At 38.9% G+C, this 20,110-nt stretch overlaps 1 protein-coding gene across 2 annotated transcripts in view; it reads right to left on the reverse strand.

Annotated features, from left to right (window-relative positions):
• Tbh (Tyramine beta hydroxylase) overlaps positions 1 to 20,110 on the reverse strand; it is a 94,760-nt gene that overhangs the window by 13,000 nt on the left and 61,650 nt on the right. The window lies entirely within an intron of this gene.

Below are 20,110 nucleotides of genomic sequence, written 5' to 3' on the forward strand. Positions count from 1 at the left end.
ATTGCTCTTCTGATTCATTTTCAGCGCCACATAGTGGAACGGATGAACAACATTCTAGGTGACCAGAAGCCTCATATTCAATGTTGGGAAACCGGTCTTAGTCCCACTCACAAGTATTACGAAATGACTTAAGGTATCCCTATTGAAAGCTGATGAAAAGCTCTTTTAATAAGCAGACCTTGCCACGCCCTTTTTATTATTGTTATGCAAGATAATTTAGATATATGACGACAACCCACATGCCAAATATGAAATTAAAGCTAAGTTAGGTATTGAAATATCGAAGAATTTCATTTGTGGCGAATTCTTGATATTCAAAAAGTGGGCGTGGTTTGAAACCTTACTCGTGGTCAGAAGAAGTAGTATGTCAAATTTCATAAGAATAACTCTATGGATTTTTGGACGAACCTAAATGGTTGAAGGCTCCCGGAAAAATTAGTTCGGCATACCGATCCAATCGGTAGAGGCTACTATACAAATCGGTGAAAACGGTATAGGCTACTTTATTCCGACTAGCTTCGAATCATCAAGCTAACAGCTGCGTGGGAACAACATATCTAGGGATTCAAGGAGTTGTGTAGCGCAATATATAGCTTCTCCAACCCAATTGTCAACCTCACCTTCGAGCGGCGAATCCCGTTTCACTAACAGACGAGGCTCTGGCGACCCCAAGCTCCTCATGGAACTTGGGGGTGGGGAGGGAGGGATGGCCTGAAGGTTTAATGTGGCCATATAAATCGTTCCTTGATGGTCGGGCCAGCACCTTAATGGAGCTGTGTTACCGGAGCGTATCGGATCTGTATCCGACAAAGGACCATCACATCGATAACACTCCCCAAAGCCTTCGGGGAGTAACTAATCGCTACAACAACAACAACAACAACAACAACATATCTAGGTATAAGGCAAAGTCAAAAGAGTCGAATACGTCCAAACCGAAATAATTTTCCCTCACCCTCTCAAAGCAGTTCGTGGTGGGAAAAAACTACCCTCCTGTGGTATTTATTTATTTATTTATTATTTAAAATCGACGACAAACTATGGTCGACTGCATAATATAAAAGATATATAAATATACAACTCAAAAGATAAATTTTAAGATATATCGAGACTTCAACAATGTTATATTACAAACAAATATATATTAATGAACATTACTCTTTAATTTCGGAATATAATAATAATAAGAAATAAGATCTTATACCGAGATCTTATACTGGCGGAATGCATCAGATTCCGCTCAGCATGATTTCGGAATGCAGTGGATTCCAATCTTCCTGTTGGAATGCAACAAGATTCCAATCAGCATGTCATGGGAATCCGGCAGTGCTAAGAGTAGTGTAATGAGGATACGTCATCACACGGCATAAAAAAGTAACATGACCTGTGTTGTTGGAATGCACCGAATTCCAATCAGCTCGATGCCTGACCCATAAGATTATACTGCCGGAATGCATACGATTCCGGTCAGTGACTCATGAAAAAACATATTTTTACGTTGTTGGAATGCACCAGATTCCAATCAACACAGTACTGCTTTTTCCTTCTTTATCATACATGTTGATAAATGTTGCTCCATCCTTAAATGAGATAGTTCCTGTTTTTTATGGAAGAAATAAAATGCCGGAAAAATAAATTAGCTTGTATCTCTTAAATTAGATAGGCAAGTATTGCATTACGTATAGTGGCAAAAGTACATTCAAGACTGATACAGCTATACAAGTCATTGTAGTACGCGCACCAGATAAGAAGAGGATTATTTTTAGCAAAGTTTCGTCGACAAATGGGTAAATAGAAAGGAACGTAGTGTCTGGATACTCTAGGGGGAACCGCAAAAAACAAGCGGCTGAGAAGGTCCGCAGAATCAATTTCTCCAATAATGAGCTTATGGATGAACAATACCCCCAGTAATATTCTCCGATTTTCCAGAGTGGGCAAGTTAATAGGAAGAAGTCTACTTCTGTATGGAGGAAGGTGGAGACTTGAGTCCCAATTAAGGCCACGCAATGCAAATATCAAAAAATGCTTTTTAACTGACTCAAGACGCTTTATATGCTTTTGACAAACAGGGGACCAAACGCATGAGCAATACTCGAGTATTGGACGAACCAGCGATGTGTAAAGAACCTTAGTGAGGTACGGATCATCGAACTCTTTAGCCCATCTTTTAACAAATCCAAGTAAACCCAACGCTTTGTTGGCAATAGATGAAATATCCATGTTAAAATTCAATTTCGGATCAAAAAGAACACCTAGATCATTTGATCCAAGGAACTCAAATCGGTAGGACAGTAAGTGTAGCAAAGTTTTACATCATCCGCATACATTATAGTATGGGAATATAATATTGTCTGTGGCAAGTCATTAATGAAAAGGGCAAAGAGCAAAGGGCCTAGATGACTTCCCTGGGGTACTCAGGAGGAAAATCCGAACGATTCCGACAGGTTACACTTGAACAGGACTTTTTGGGTCCGGTTAGAAAGATAGCTTTTCAGCCACATTAATAGGTGAAACGGAAAGCCCAGTAAATCAAGCTTATGAATAAGTAACTCATGGTTGACGGTATCAAATGCTTTGCTGAAGTCCGTGTAGATGACATCCGTTTGCTTGTTCGCTAAAAATCCTTCCATAACTATAGAGGTGAATACACGCAAATTTGTAGTGATTGACCTATGACGAATGAAATCGTGTTGGCATGGAGATAAAAGACTAGAACGCTGATATTGGAGTTGACTGGTAACAATCTGTTCAAAGGCTTTAGGAATGACGGAAAGTTTAGCAATACCCCTGTAGTTTTCAACTTTTGACCTACTACCATTTTTATGGAGGGGTATAATAAAAGACTATTTCCAAAGTACCGGGAATGACGCAGATCCCACAGATAGCTCAAATAATTTTAAAATAGGCTCATACATGTTTTCGGCGCTGTACCTAAGCACGCAACTAGGAACACCGTCCGGTCCCGGCAAAAGGTGGGCTTCAAAGATTGAAGACTCTGAAGAACAATATTACCATCAATAGCAGGATTCCTAATAGAATTCGACCTATCTAAGCGATAGGGATATTGACCGGAATGAAAACCACTGGATGAATACGTGGACTTAAAGAACTCAGAAAATAGTTCAGCAACGTCGTCATCAGTACAAGCTTTTTTACCTCCAAAGGTTAATGAGGAACGATACCCAGAAGTTTTCCGCTTTGAATTTACGAAACTGTAAAACTTTTTTGGATTCCTAAACAATTGGGCTTTACAACAACTCAAGTAATTTTTATAACAAAGCTGATTAAGACAGTGAAATTTAGAACGAGCTATTAGATATTTAGAGAGGTCTGCAGATGCTCCAGATTTCTTGAATCTCTTATAAAGCCTAGATATAATGTTACTAAGTCTGATCAGTTGCCTTGAAAACCAAGGGGGCTTATTCGAACATAGGGTATAGCGAGTAGGAATGCAGGTATCAAAGAAGCCATCAAGCGTACTGTAAAATATAGAGATAGCCGAATCGACATCAGTGCAAGAATAGAGATCCGACCAATCATGGGAATCCAACAGATCATTGAGCATAATGAAATTCGCTTTGTAGAAGCATCTAGATCGGGGACGAGACTGTACTTGAATCCTACGGGGTAGGCTGATATCAAGTGATATCTCTAGCGTTGGGTGAAGAGGGTCTTCTGGAAGGGATAAAGGTGGGATTTGCGTAAGGGCAGTACCCACCGAGCCATCCACAAATACTAAATCCAGCATTTTATTTCCACTATTTGGAACATTGTTAATCTGTAAAAGAGATGAGTCTAACAAGCAATTGAGAAACTCATGTTGAGCAGTGGGAGTTAAAAAGTTTGAATCACTTATATTAACCCAACTAACTGTTGGCAAGTTAAAGTCACCTACAACAACAAGTCGATCGTTATCTCCCAACTGCGAATGCAAATCGCAAATGGCCGAGCTATGACTAGCATAAATATCCATATCCGAACGAGGTGGTATATACGAACAGCAAACAATTACGCTAAAGCTACCGAATGAAAGCCTAACTGCTATGAATTCGATATGAGGGATATTATCCAGCGAAATCAACTCAGATGATAGGTTAGATTCAACAGCAATAAGGACACCTCCCGCTCTAGAGATGCGATCACGCCGATAAACAGCATATTTATTTGAAAAAACCTCAGAATTGTAATTATCAGGCTTTAGCCAGGTCTCCGTAAAAGCTACAACTTGTGCAGAAAAGTTGAAAGAATTAAGGAAGAATGGAACAAGTTTTGATCGTAAACCACGAACATTTTGGTAATTAATGAGAAGATGGGACAGATCAGCAATTACCTTTGTGTTGTTATTACTGTGTTCGTCATACCGTTCTTTGGCTGTAATAAAACAGGTTCGGCCCTCGCCTTTCTTGTGAACAAGTGAACCACAGTATGCTTAGGCCAAAAAGAGGAATCAAGTACCTTATCGAAATATTCATATGAAAGGGATATTTTAAATGAGGAGATGTCTCTCTCATATTTAAAGTTAAATTTATACACATTGATGTTACTAGTGGGTGCAACACCAAGTTTAGAGCAAACGTAATGAGCAATATCATTTTCGGTAAGCGAGGCGTGTAATCGGGACACAAATACAGCCCTACGAGGTGGCACGGCAGTCACCTGCAAAGGAGTTGTGAAGGACTTTTCCTTGCGCCGGGGTATGCTCAGTCCGTCCAGGATCCCTGTGAGAATAGAGAAGAATCCCTATCGTCTCCTTTTAAAGAGAAAGATCCCGTTTGTTTAAAAAAAAACGTTATAAATTCTTTATTCCAAAATATCAAACTACCCTTAAAGCTATGGCGACGGAGGTGGTTCTACGCCGATGGGGTTGGGAAAACCCCCACCGGGACTACGCTTAAACTAAAAACCTCAGACTACTCGTAAAGAAAGCGGAGGTGGAGAACCACCACTTCCTCCCAGTCGGTGGAGTTGGTAAAACCCCCACCGAGTATATAGCTTAAGAATACCCTGCTCTCTCTGAAGGTTGCGAAGGTGGAAAAACCACCACAATCCCTCTAACGATGGGGTTGGAAAAACCCCCAAAGTTGCTAAAATAAAGAACTCGTGAGATGGAAAAATCCCAGGGGGCCTACTCTATATTGCGATGCGAAAGCAAAAATACGCGAAATCGCAAAATCGGTACTCTGCATCTTGAAATTCGCATGTATATTTTGACTTTCGCATTCACATTTTGCACATTCGCAATTTTTCACCCTTTTCGCATTGCCGGCACTCTGTAAAGCCAAAGCGAATGTTAAACAGCATTCATTTTCGCATTTTTCTTGCTACAATAGTCATTCGCATTGTTCAAATATGTAGGTATTAATTGATGATTTTATAAATTGATATCTTTGTATTCATTGTAAATTCTTTTAAAAATATATAGGACAATTGAAAAAACAAAACAAACACAAAAGCAACAATTTGAAATCCTAGTGGACTTAAAATACATAAATAAATAACAATTAAAGCTGGAGACATTGGTGCTTTATCGGTAACCGTATCGGGAACCTTATAACAGCTGATTCGACCAACCTTATGAGAATCAATGCAATCGATTATTGGTGCCGCTAAGGTCGTAACCGTATCGTAGCCAACCAATTGGGTTTTGGTTTACCTTCGTAACGATAAACAGCTGATTACGTTAGGGATACGACTACAGCGATATGACATACGGCACCATTGACTCCCGCTTAAATCGAAACCACTTTTTTATAAAGCATTTCTATTGGAAATCATGTCATTTTTTATTTGTTCTCTGATACAACTAGCAATATTTCCCATTCTATGATTTTTCACGTTTTCTGTATTTATCATGTTCACTTCTTCCAGTTCAATTTCTGAACTGGGAGGATTTCTTCATTTAAATCAATCCTTTCTTCATTTAAATCGTCCCATAATGCTACAGAATCCACTTTTTAATTTGTTCAACAAAAATTAATCGTTTGCCGAAATTGTAATCGCCTTGTTTCTTTTGTTCTCTTTCTTTGAGTTTGGTCAGTGATGCATACTCAAGCAAAAAATTAGCGAAAAATAAAAAAGCGACATTGTTAGCGATGCGATAGCGCTACAGAGTTCCAATTACCTTTCGCATCGCACTGCCTTTCGCATCGCAATACAGAGTAGGCCCCCAGGAGTCCCATTCACCGCTAAACAAGGCGTTAGCAGGCTACTATACCTAGCTGGTTACTACTCCAATTCGCGAAATTTGTCGCCCTTTTATACTTGTCCACGCGCAGGGGGACAGTTATCCAGCAACAATAAATTTTACTTATTATATGTATTTACTTAAGGTATCTTGCATTTAACTGTATTATTCTACCCATATATCGCATTATAAGTATTTATCTCTAAATTGCGTATGTAATAATTCCCCTTGTACCTCCCCCCCTAACATGTGAGTTCATTGGTACGCATCTCCAGTTAGCTAGCATAGTTACTTTTGATTTCCCTCTGCTGCCTGCTTATTGTGCCTTGTTGTTGTCAAAGAGTTGGTTGCCCTTCGTAGGTAACTTGCAAGCACAGATGACATGATATGAAATTTCTCGCTCTCTGAGAGCGCGTGAAAATGTGCATTTTTTATAATATTGGCCATAGAAACCATCATGCTCAAAATCAAATTTGGGCATTTCAGAATAACTTTGGGGTATTTTACATGGTAAAGGTTTAATTTATAATTTTCACTGAAAAATTACTCAAGATTGTCAAATGGGATATGAAAAAACTCGATTTTTTGTCAGGATTACAAATCCGAAGAAAAAATAACTATTTTTCACCCGTGGAAAATTTATCAGTGACAACACCTTTCATCGAAGGGCTGCACACGAAACGGGTTTTGATAGCAGCTTTCGATTGGAGAAAAAGTCAGCTTCTTGGTCTTCGCATTGATGTAAATGGATGCATAAAGGCCAGGTTTTTGTGGAGCGTTGCAACATTCCACTTTTGACAGCTGAGATAAATTGTAGGTATACGTATAGGTTAACGCAACATGTATAATTAACAGCCTTTTGCGGACGACAACGCAGATACTTCACCAAGTAATCTAATTTCGTAATTTCTTATAAACCGAACGGATTTCTTGGAGTTTTTTTTTTTGGGTAGTTTAGGCAACTCTATAGCCATCTCATGTTCAAGACCCATTCTTGGAAACGAACGAACTTTTGTTTACAATCGAATGAACTTCAAGACCCATTCCTGGAAACGAATTGAGAGAGAATAAAAGTTTCGTATCATGTCATCAGTGCTTGCAAGTGTCTAGTACCCACGCTGTGTTGTTGGTATGCTAACGTGGCGTCTTTCTAGTACATTGCATTTTTTTCGTTTCCTTTTTGTGCGATGTCCGCCCTGACGGTTCGCTTCAATGCCTGCTGTACTTGGTCGCAATGGCTTGGTATACGTATGTTTGTACGTTTTTGGTGTTTTTGCAATGGGAGCTTATGTGTGTTGTTTATTGCATTGCTGTATTCCCAGCGTTATTTAGAATTCCAGCCGGTTATGGGATATCTGAAAATTATAATGTTCAACCAAAATATTTACCGTATGCGGGCAGAGACAATTATTTAAACGAAGAAATTAGATGTTGTCATGAATGTTTATATGTATATTAGGGTGATTCAAAAAATAATTATTTTGTATGTGTAAATTTGATTTATATAATTCAGTTTTGTATGTTTTACATGCTATATGTATAAATTCATTGTAATTCAAATAGGATTTATACATGTTTTAATAAGTTTTGATAAATATTTATAGGTTCGAATGTGTGGGCTCCAAAGCCGGTGGATTTGGGTCCTCACAGAGTAGCGGATAGCGCACCAGAGAGCTGGGAAGGTGCGGCCGTTATAGAACAGCTGACAGAAAACGCATTGCTTGACCTAGCGTTGGTTATCGAGCCCGTCAAAGAAGTACTATTTTTTTCAGGTACACTTGTATCGCTAGCAACAACCCCAGTATCGGTAACTGTTATTGTTGGAGCTAAAGATACCGGTGGAGGTGTAGGATGAATTGGGGAGTTCAGCGAAATCAACATTGGTGACGTAGAACAAACAGCCGCAAAGGTACCACTATTAGTTCGTGCATCGTTTAATTTGCCAGAGATCGTCTCACTGGAAGTCTCGACACAGCCTTGTGGAGGTTCCTGAGCTGCATTGTTCATAACGTCTTTGGTAAGCCTGTTCGTATCAGTCAACGCGGTTGAAGGGACATTCGTAGGAGGACGGCTTTGCCCCCGACTCGAAGACAAGTTGGAATCATTGTTGGGCATACATTTCTTACGTTTTGGGGATTCAGATATCACTTTCAATTTTTTAAAGTGAGCCTCCATCGTTTTGAATCTTTCATTAAGGTCACGAAACCCAATAAAAATGTTGTTGAATTCTTTCTGAGTTTGCCTCATGAAAGCTCGCATGTCATTTTCTACGGAACGACAATCATGACATGTCCAGTTCAGTCCAATTTTGCTGGATATTAGGTCAACGACCCGACCACCTATGTGAGAGAAACCGGCACAGATAACATGAGCCATATTATCACAGAGCCAACAACAAACATAAGTATCACCACGGGAAATTTTCTTTTGATTGATGCACTTCTTGACACAGCAATCCAACATAATTGCAAAGTTAAACAAACCCAAAAGAAAAATAGGCAAAAGAAACTATAAGTATAGGATAAATTGAACACCTGTTCAAAAATATGGGCGAGAGTTATTTTGGTGCACTGGATGCAAATCGCAAGACAGCGTATAGCTAGCAGCGAACACAACAGAAAGCAAAAAGGGCACACAATGACTTGCTAATAGCAGCTACCAACAAAAAGGTATGCAGTTATCACAAATTTTTGTGCAAATCTATGATCTATGAACACACAGACTGAATGTTTAGATTGCACAAAAAGCCACTATGTATATTGCACTATGTAAAGTTGTAATACGAAATTAAATTAATGAATATTTATAAAAGATAAAACTTGTTTACAAAGTAAAAAGAATAACAATTCGAAGAGCGATCAAAAACACGTCCGCGCACGGCAAGGTATCCAGATTTTTTATTTTTTTTTTGGTATACTCGTTCTGACATTTTTTGGAACCATTGCTCCTGCAGCTCCGCTGTGATAATCCTGCCACTCAGAAGTCTTAATGAAGAGACATTTCTGCTTTTCGAATAGGAGTATTGAGATGCTGAAAATCGCCTACGAGGAATCCTGCTCATTACGTTAAGATCAGTGAGGGGTCTCAACGTTTTTAAAATCCACAAGGATAAGCTAATTGCTCTGAAGCTTATGTCGATTGCATCCGTACTGGGCCATAATAAAAAATAAATACTTGGCACGGTTTGCCTCCGAGGAGATTACGGCCGAGCTTCTTTTCCGATTTGTGCGCCTTCCAGATCCACCGAGAAGCTTTCCAAGGGAGAAATGTCAAACCACTGCCGAGGGGCGACCCCGCTTAGAAAACTTTTCTCTAATCCTTTGATATTCCTTTGCTCCGGACTTGAATCTAGGATTTTGGTGTGGTAGGAGGATCACGATACAACCACACCACGACGGCTGCCATAAGGCTTTCTCATCGCTCACATCTCTCAGTTACGGAATTAAAAATTTCCGAGTTTTCGCAAAAGCTTGCCCAGGATTCCCCGGAAGACTTCCCTTATCCCCTATTTAAATTTCCCAATCAATCCAGTTTAACTTCTAGTCCAAGGGTAGTTGACTTCTTCTGAACACAGAATTTGCTGATCAGCTATATAGAATATTCGTATCATGTGGAGACTCCGCACATATTAGGTATATCTTCATTTGGTGTCGATAGGTAATAGTTTAACATAGATATTACAGTGTTATGAGTGGCGGTTTACGTCAAAATATAGTATTCGGCAGGCGAAAGTATACCTGGAAATATAAATTGGAGCTAAAGGGATGATGTGAAGAGCATGCACCTGGTATCTTAACAAAATACTTTTTGGGAAGATTGTTGGAAGAGATGAGGGGACAAGCTAGCGCTAAGCCTCCTACTACAAAAGTTATAGTTATGAGAAGCAACAGCGTAAGGATCCCCATACAAAAAAAAAGTTGCTAATGTTCGCCCCTAAATTTAAAGATTATGTTGAGAGGGTTTCGGAAAAAAATTTTTTTTGATCCCTCGAAATACAGCCGAAAAGGTTTTTTCGTTGTAACTTGGTTATTTGACGTCCGATTTTGAAGGGCTGAATTCTTTTTTTGAGAAATTAAAGATATTTTAAGGGAAAAGAGCGGACCACGACCACATTTTTACTTTTTCAATTTGCTGAACGCGTTAACAAAAAAAAAAAAATAAAATTTCGAAATATAGAATTTCGAACTTCGAAAGCCGATATCTATTTTTTGGAGGCTAACTTCGAAAAAAGGAGATAGTACTTTGTTTACTTAAGCCTCAATCTCTACAAAAAAGTGAGTTTTGTCCAATACCCAAAAAAAAGTTGATTTTGTCTCAAAGTTTTATTATTATAAATACGAAAGAACAGGGTTGATTCACTTATTTACTTTGACTTCCCCTATTTATGATATTTGGCATATCTTTATTAACTTTTCAAAGCAAACCCTATTAATAATTTTTCCTCCAAAAAAAAAAAAACATGAGTTTCAGGTCTAAGTATAATAAGAATCAGGTAAAATAACAGTTGCAATAAATATTGAAAGTGCTATAACTTCTTTGTTTATTATTTTAGTAATATGGTTTAAAAGCAACATTTTCTTGAATTTTTAAGTACTTACTTTCGTTTGGTAAGGAAAAAAAGGATACTTTTTGGGGCGGGGGGTACAACTTTTTTAGCTGACCTAATCATGTGAAAACGACTTCATAGCTTAAAAGGACATTAAACGGAAATTTGAAGCTTCTCAAGGCCAAAATAATGACATATCAATTTTAAAAATCGGACGTCAAATAACCAAGTTAAAACGAAAAAACCTTTTCGGCTGTATTTCGAAGGATTACAAAAAAATTTTTTTCCGAAACCCTCAACATAATCTTTAAATTTAAGGGCGGAAATTAGCAACTTTTTTTTCGACCCAGTCTCATGTACAGCCAGGCTTTTTGCGAGTTTTATCGGAAAGCAATTAGTTTTTCGCTGGCTTGCATCCGTAGAATGCCTTAATTTTAAGACAATCATCCCCTGTACCGCTGTGAAGGAACATTTTTTATACCGAGAGAGTTACGTTACTCTAGAACAATTTCGCTCTGGACACTTTAGGTTAGATTGAGTGGTAGCAAAAACTTACTTGATCTACTTGAAATACCACTGGAACACCACATAAAAATACCGCTGACATCAGCTTATACTTAGAGAAAAACACTGATTTCGAACTTGGTTAAATCCTCCGGAGATCTGAGTGATGCATATCGAAGTAAAAAATGGGTTTACAGTAAGTTGAGATACACTGCATGTACTCCCATTCTACTGGTACTTGTCATATGCAGCATCAGTAGGCATAAAAAAGCCTTAGTAAGCCCAACAGTTAGAAAGACGATCTGCCCTACAAGATGCAGTGTCTACAAGAGCAGACTACCGCTGAACCTCGAATTTCCACAGTCGTCTACGGTCAAAACACAGTTACCCATCCTTACAAATGCTAATTAATACTAATACGAAAATAGTTCAAGGAAATCGCAGACTAGGTTAGACATTCTAGTTTAGGTGTCTTATACTCATCACGGTTTAGCTCGGTTCCTTAATTGCCACAACTATATGATACAGAGTATTATCTCACACACCGCATTATAAATTGAAGCTACTCCCGCTTGACAGTGTTTGGACAGTTTGAGTTTGTGACTAGCAAGAAAAACCCCAAGAAACTTTCTCTTCCAACTTCCATCTATAAATGAGCCATTTCCGCAGTCCACCGCGCCAAATATGGTCCTTACCAAATTGAATTACAGTTATCTGTCCTAATCGGGATGGTACCGAGGCTGGCAAGTATCTTGTTCTTCTTTCTGTAGAAATAAGGAGCCTTCTTGTAGGCTTTGAATATTTATACCTATGTTAATGCTCGGACATTTATATAGAACGTTCTAAAAAAAGCATCATTAAGGTACTAGCCTGAACATCGGGGGAATGATTTGATATGACCGCGTTGGACCTTCTAGATCATTTAACACTCTAGTTCTACCAACGTTTGACGGATATTTATGTGGTATGTTCCGGAAAACAGCACAATTAAGTTACTACTACGTCTGGGGAATGATTTGATATGAACGCATTGATTGAATCTACTTTGCCATTCAGCCCACTCCTTCCGCGAAAAAATTGGCGTCGCAAAAGCCTTGTCTGCTAAATAAACAGAGAAGGTGAGGTTGACAATTGGGTTAGAGAAGCTACGCATTGCGCTGGTATCCTCTTGAGGAGCTTGCGCTACACAGCCCCTTTAATACCACGTGTCTCTGGCAAGTATGCTGAAGCCTGATTATCGCCGCGCAGCTGCCTTGCTCAAAATAGGGAAAGGTGAGTGTGTGCTCTAGCAAACAAGCATCCCATAGTACTGAAGCTTTCCATGCCCTGCTTTCCACACTGAGCTTGCGAAACAACTTAAAGTTTCATAAATATTTTTGGAATAAAAATGAAACAACTCGATATCAGGGCGGACAATTGTGAACCTGACCTACAAATCCTGTTATAAATAGAAATGTTTCACACATATATTTAGAAGGCGAGACTCTGGCGACCACAAGTTCTTCATGGGGTAATGGGGGTTTACAGGTTATGAGGAAATACGGCACCTGAGAAAACAGCCGTATGAAGCTAAAAAATACAAGCAGGTTTTAAGTGAACTCCACAAAGAGGCGTCGGACCTCTTTGCCCGGAATTGCCCGGTGAATCCTGTACTCAAAAAAGAGTACCCACAACTAGCAGTGGAGGAACGCACTCTCGCAGGGAAACGCGAGTCACTCTAGCTCAACTTCGTGGATACTGTAACAGGTTAAACTCTTACCTATCCAGAATTAACCTCCACATGACACCAACCATCTCTTTAACTGTATTGTGGAACCAACGCCTCTAACACCCCACTCATTACGGTCCACTCCTGTTGAAACAGCAAGCTTCCTTGGACTCCCGTTAGAGGACATTGATGACAATTTGTGATCGGTCACACCTATTCGATGGGTCGAAGCACTGCTACAATAACAACAACAACAGTTCCTCATGGAAATAGGCGGTATGATATAGAAGGTACAACATGGGTGTATTTTCGTTAAATCGTTCGCGAAATGGTCAGACCCAGTACCTTAATCGTGCTTATTCGCTACAAGAATAAGAAGACGAAGGCTGGACAAGCGAAAACTGTTTCGATTATGCCTTGTGAATATCGTCCAAGCTTTTTCTCCTGGGAGTGTGATTCGAACCCGCAGTCTGGCGATGATCGTAGTGTTGAAATCACATACGACCAAACCCATGTCTTGTTGTTGTACATCCTCCTTTCACAATTTTTGTTCCCAACTAACTTATAGTTTCGTTTTGCCTCGTCAAGTAACAGCAGATGTACAAGCTGCAGGAAGAAACGGCTGAGCGCGTCCTGTGTTCGTATCCTGCGCTCGCCAGATCAGTGCTCCAGCTACTAGGAGCGGCGGAGTTGCCAGATCTCAAGTCAGCTATTAAGCAAGGTCCCAGGCAACTTTTAGTATTCGCTAAAAGGATAGAGTTATTTTATAACATAAGAACTGGAACCTAGTTGGGGCTTTTAATGTTTGGCCCTCAAACAGATTCTGGTAACACTATGGACACAATCAGTCGTATGTATGTGAAGTCCTTATTGTCCGGCCGGTTCAACTTAACCTAACTTTCGTTTTTTTAAGGTTAACAGCCAGTTCACCTACTCTCAGTGTCCATTTTCCTGGGCTTCCAGTTGTTCGGGAAACTTTAACACACTGAAATTTCAGTATCCAGATTAGATCCGGCAATAGTCAATTAATGAAAATTTTACGTAAAGTCTGCGAGCTACATGAACCTTCTTCTAAAAATTTATTGAACACCACACTTCTTAGTCACATGTTGAAGGTGAGTTGCAATTACAAATTGACGTAAGGTAAAAGTTTAATTTATCCAAGTATTTGCACACAACAATCCAACATAACTTGAACTTTGGTAAAACTTGATTGGAATTTTTCATTGATGAATATGAATATTTATACATACCGACACGTATGTGCGTACACTTTCGGCATAAATAATTTTATCCAGGTAGAACGGTATATCTATCACTTTCATGTCAACTCGTATTACATTCCTTAAATGTCTTTATAATCGGCATGAAATTTATACATAACGATCACTCAATCTTCAAGTACGGCTAAGTAATAACAAGTGACATTAGTGAGTACATTGTGAAGAAAAACTCACTCCTTTGAGCATACGCATTTGCAATGAAGGCGAAACCAATACACACAATTTCAAAGTACATTGCAGAGAAATACCAAACCATTCAGAAAACGCACTAAGTAGTTTACAACTGAAATTTTCTCAATGATATCAAACTAGTCCGAAATTATCCAAGTTGAGCCAACGAAAATTCAAAGATTTTATTGAACACTAGATTGTTCAGGGACTTTAATCGTTGCCTTTGGTGGCGGAGCCGCGTACTTATCCACTCGAGTTTGCACATTTAAACAAGGGGTACCACAGGGTGGTATCCTATAACCGCTTTTGTTTGACTTCTACATATCGAAACTAACATCGCTACCAGAAGGGGTCACCATTGTATCCTACGCTACACTATAATGCAGGTCACGATCCACCCACCGATAAGCTATGTAATAAAATAAAAATAATCTTCCTGATCTCTCCAGTTTTTTCGCCTGGCGACACCTGACGTTGTCACGGACCAAATCATCGGCTACCTTATTTACAACATAGACTTGGCAAATATCGTCCATTTTGAACATCTACGACAATAGCATTACGCTAACTACTGCCTTACTCCCAAAAATAATGGGTGTGAAGTTCGATGAGGATCTACATTTTGTTGAGCATGCAACCGAAATTGTACCTTAAAACCAGAACAGTAATAAAATCATCAAATCTCTTGGCGGCAGTACTTGGGCTAAAGACAAAAAGACGCACATTACCACTTACAATGATATTGGCCGGCTGCTTGCATGCTACCCGTCCCCGATATGGTCGGCAAGCCTAAAGGTAATTCACTGGATGAAAATACAGGCCTGCCCAAACACTGTTCTCAGAATCGATACGGGCTGTCTTCTTATGTCATCAGAACACCACCTACACAGTGAGGTGAGAGTACTCCCCATTAGGGAGAGAAACGAAATGCTAAGCAAACAGTTTCTGGTGAATAACCAGAAATCTGGGCATCCCAACAGGCATCTGATTGAAGAGGCGCAGCCTCCTAGGGGCTTAAGTGGTCAACTGCGCCAGTATTATGAGGAAATACGGCACCTGATAAGATAAGATAAGATAAAAGTAATCTCGCTAGGGAGACGCGCGTCACTCTAGCTCAACTTCGAGCTGGATACTGCAACAACAGCAAGTTTTCTTGGAGTCCCGTTAGAGGATATTGATGACAATTTGTGAGTAGTTGCACCTATTGGATGGGGTCAAGCACTGCTAGAACAACAACAACAATAAAATGAACGGTGTCGCGTTTTATATGCCGATAAAAGCTTTCCTAGACTCTATCATTGCTCCTTAGCTTAGAAAATAGATGTCGCCAAACGCTGAGTGCGTTTGTATTCTAATCGATTGTGAAGCAGTATATGCCGTAGTGGCAGTTTACTGTGACATCTAGTAGTGAGTAGCAAAACAAATCACAGATTCATTTAGTGATGTGGTTGAAGGTAATGCTCGGCTTCCACTAGGTCAAATTTGACCTAACATGGCCATATCCATGATAACGACTTGTCACACAACGCCAAATACGTTTGACTGCAAAGTGACAATTGAACTGGCCAATAAGTGAAAACGAAAATTGCACAATATTATGGCAAATTTGATATTAAAGTTTCAATGGATAGCATGTTGGCAATTTATTTTCGTTTGTAAACTGGCATCCCATCTCTAGTAATGATACAGCGTGTGATACAACGGGAAATAAGAAAACGGATTCGGAAATAAATTAATACAAAATTCTAGCATGGGTTTTGATCACACACTGCTTTATCGATTTCAAGTCAGTGATGTGTCATAAGGGAAGGTCTTTGACCACAATTGCCCAGCGAGTCAGCGTTTTTGATGTCAGTGATTTTGACCTAAGGTAAACCAAGCATTATTATGTTGGTTTGAAGATAACTGAACTTGCTCAGTGATTGCTGCTATTGCTAAATTTTATTCTGAAAGAAAGGCAGCTCGGCGATTTCTTCGGAGCTGTCACTGTGATTTACTGTGATTTTTCTGGTGATGTGAGAAAATCACAGGTACATAAATATATACCAGCTTTTTATTCATCATGGTAGCAAAAAAATTATTCTCACGTATCAAATTTAAAGTAGGGTGGCTTTTTCATAAGATTTTAACTAATTTCAGACGGGTTTATTTCTATTTGATATTAGAAAATTCAAATGAGTTTGAACATCCTCATGTTAAATTATAATTTCCTTATATATTTGGTGTGGAAGTAGGTAGTCCTGGGAAAAGTTGAATAAAAATATTTTAGAAAAAAGTTTTGTGACCATGGACAGTATTTTGGCAAATAATCCGAGGGTATCATAAAAAGCTTTTCAGCAAAAAATTTAACTGCCAACTAGTTCGTTTGACTGTGGGGTAGTTGCAAACTTTCAGTCTGCTATTAGCGATGCTGATGCTCAGCTTATTGCTGGTGTGATGATGAAGTCATTTGGAATGCGATACTTCGGCATTCTTGTGTCCTTATTATGGCATTGACGTTTTCATCAAACGCCTGCATTAAGAATGTGGTGGCACTGTTTGTTGCTCCTACTCTGTTGTTGTTATTTGCCAATTTCGAAGTCAAGAGCATTAAATGCTGCAGGATAAATTCTTGAACATTTCTCATAAATGTTGAATGGAGTGAGATGTTGGTATTTTCAGAATTTTTTATTAGAGCAGATATTTCGTTTTATTGGATTCTTTCGTTTATTTACTTATCTTATGTTATTGTAGGTGGTGGGTGTCTTTTCATTATTACAATTTCATAACTCGACTATACTGAGTTTGTGTGTCCAATTGATGAGTAGAACTGCAGAAGCAAAACCTTTGCGGACTATAAAAGTGATCCATGCTGACACCGGACTTATTTGTGCAGACTTTTCTCATTCTTTCATTAAGTAAGAAATCTTATTTTCTTTGGGACACTTATCAAAACTTTACTAGCAATGTAAGTGCACTGCCGAGTAATTCTTGACCATGTACTTGTGGACTACACTTCATTGCCAAGATGAGTAGGAAACGCCTGTCTATATGATCCTCATCAAACCGAGGTTTTTCAATGTGTGGTACATCTGCTCATTTTATAATTATGAGCCCATCTATGCGAGCTTAGAAATGACATGCACGCGAAACCTCTGCAAGTTAAAGACGTTCTTGGCGACTCAAATGCCAAAGTGGACAAGTAGGGAGTACTACTCCCAGTTAAAAAGGGCTAGCTTACTTGGCTGCTTCCCGAAATATCTTTACATTTTGTAGTAAGTTAAAAGGTAGACAGATCCCTGAAGCTCCTATCTGTTTTCTGATCAAAGAACCCAAAATAATATCGATCAAGCCTCAGTATAACTAGGCGTGAACAGTATTGCAGGGCATTTTGCGTGGAAAAGTTACTTGCGTAAGACATACATGAATTCTCCACTCTGTTTTCACTTCTGCGGGCGGTGGTGGTAGCTTGGTCGCCTACCACACCGAATGTCCTGGGCGCAGGATCCAGGAAAAGCAACATCAAAATCTTTATAAACGAGTTTTCTCAATTACAAAAAATTGCTTTAAGCGGAGTCACCCCACGGCAGTGGTTTTTGCAAACACTCCGAGTTTATTTTTGCTATAAAAAGCAAAAATTTATCTGCACACAGGTGCCGTTTGGAGTCGGCATAAAATATTAGGACCCGACCTGCCAAATTTTAGAAAAATTGAAAAGTAGTACGATGAAAATTGGCTTCTCATCCATTCATGATTTCGGGAAACAATCTTTCAATTAACTCACTGCAAATCAACGCTGATATTATGTTGATTTCAGTGAACTTGGACGAACAAAGTTTACGAGGAAGGGCGCGCCGTCTCAAACAGGAGGGACGCTTTGATATTAAGCGCTGGAGTGATTTGAACAAGGAAAGCTAAAGAAGAGATATTATCGGCTTTGTAGGCAAAATGACTGTTACGTTAAAAAGGCTGGCTTTAACACGTACCAGACTCAATTTGGCAGACCTGCGATGAACCACGGTTTGTAGGTAGCTAGATTAGGTGAACTTTGAGAAGATTGTGTGAACTTTTTGCATGGTTAAGTTCGAGTTATTTCGTAATCTTTTTCGGTAAATTTTTAAGATATTTTGGATAATTTCAAGACTGTTTGAGGAACATTTTTGGATTGTTTCGGTAAGTACTGTGTTCGGGAAAATTTTTGTAATTTCAGCACTAAACCCGATTCTGCGAATTAAACTGAAGAATTGTATATGGATAGCAAAAGAATAAGCGTTTCAAGTCTTAGAACTGATGTTTTAAATTCATTCGCATTTTGATAACTCAGACGTTGAAAGTAATTTCCAATTAATATTAACTTTTGCATGCATAATTAAAGAAGTTACTCATACGCCCCGGCGATCACAACTGTTTACCTTAACGTCTTCGAGTTGCAACGAAATTCCTATGCTCTTTTTGGTACCTTACATTTAAGTTAATTAAAAGCAAGAGCAGAAAGTACGCACACTCGGTTTTTGCCTTGTTAAAAACTTTTCTCAATATAACTGTAACGCTATTCGAAATTAATCGCACGCCTAAGTGGGCGCAAATTCAGTTTTAGCAAAAAACTCTTAGCGCGTGTATGCATGTGTGTGTGTATGAAGGTTTGTATTTATTTGTACAAAACTGCTCGTGAATGTCAAATTGAGTTTTGCTTGAAAATTCAAGTGTCACAACTAACTTAAATGAAAACATAGTTATATAATTGCTTACTCTTGCGGAACGAGGTGAGTAATAAAATAATAAAACGGGAGGAAAAATTGATCAATTTTTGACGAGGGTGAACCAAATGTGCATTCAATGTTTCATATATGGATATAACGGTCATGAGATAGTTATATGTATGTACCATGTGATTTAAGTGCACTTAGCAAGGAGGGCCCGTTGAAACCCCTAAAAAAGGTAAAAAAGCTTAATCTTCTATGTATATGAGAGGGCTGTTTGAGAAGAGGTTATAAGAAGGGGAAATGGAAAGGGAACTTTTTTTTGAAATATATAGAAGCCCGCATTGGGCGAAAAGAACTATGTATGTATGTATCTAAAGATAAGTAGTAAGCAATTTTGGAAAAAATTTTAGGAAAGTTGGTTGTGCCACGACCCTTTCATAAAAACGGGTAATTCGAAAATACCTGACATTGTGATCATATAAGAGATAAATATGAAGAAACTGGAGCAGATATGAAAAGAGAAGGTATAGGGTTAGGAAAAAATGGCGAAGATGTGAGGGAAAGAAAAAGTCAGAGCGAAAGCGAGAGAAATTAGGAATAGGAAGGAAAACTGTACGGGAAGAGTATAGTGGGGAAGTAGTAAAAGAGAGGGGAGTGGAAGATGGAGAACAAGGAAAAGGGAAAGAACAAGAAGGATAGGGGTGAATAGGAAGGGTGAGTGCAGAATGAATGGAATATTAGGAGGAGCAAAAAATTGAGGACGATTGGACGAAAAAAAGAGTGAATGTCTGATGACGAAACGAAGAGAAGGAAAGACGGAGAGAGGGAGGAACAAAATGAGTATTGAAATGAAAAAGAATGAAGCAGTATAAGAGAAACTGAAAAAACGTGAGTGAATAAAAACATATTTGCCATCGAGAACCTCATATTAAAGTAGACAACTGATGATTACTTTACTCGTCTCACACACCAGCTCATTGAAAACCAATCTTGGTGATAAGCTGAGCAGTTGAAGCAAATTTCTCTTCCAAT

Source organism: Eurosta solidaginis, chromosome 2 (genome assembly GCF_040869045.1).
Source record: "Eurosta solidaginis isolate ZX-2024a chromosome 2, ASM4086904v1, whole genome shotgun sequence".
Classification (NCBI taxonomy): domain Eukaryota; kingdom Metazoa; phylum Arthropoda; class Insecta; order Diptera; family Tephritidae; genus Eurosta; species Eurosta solidaginis.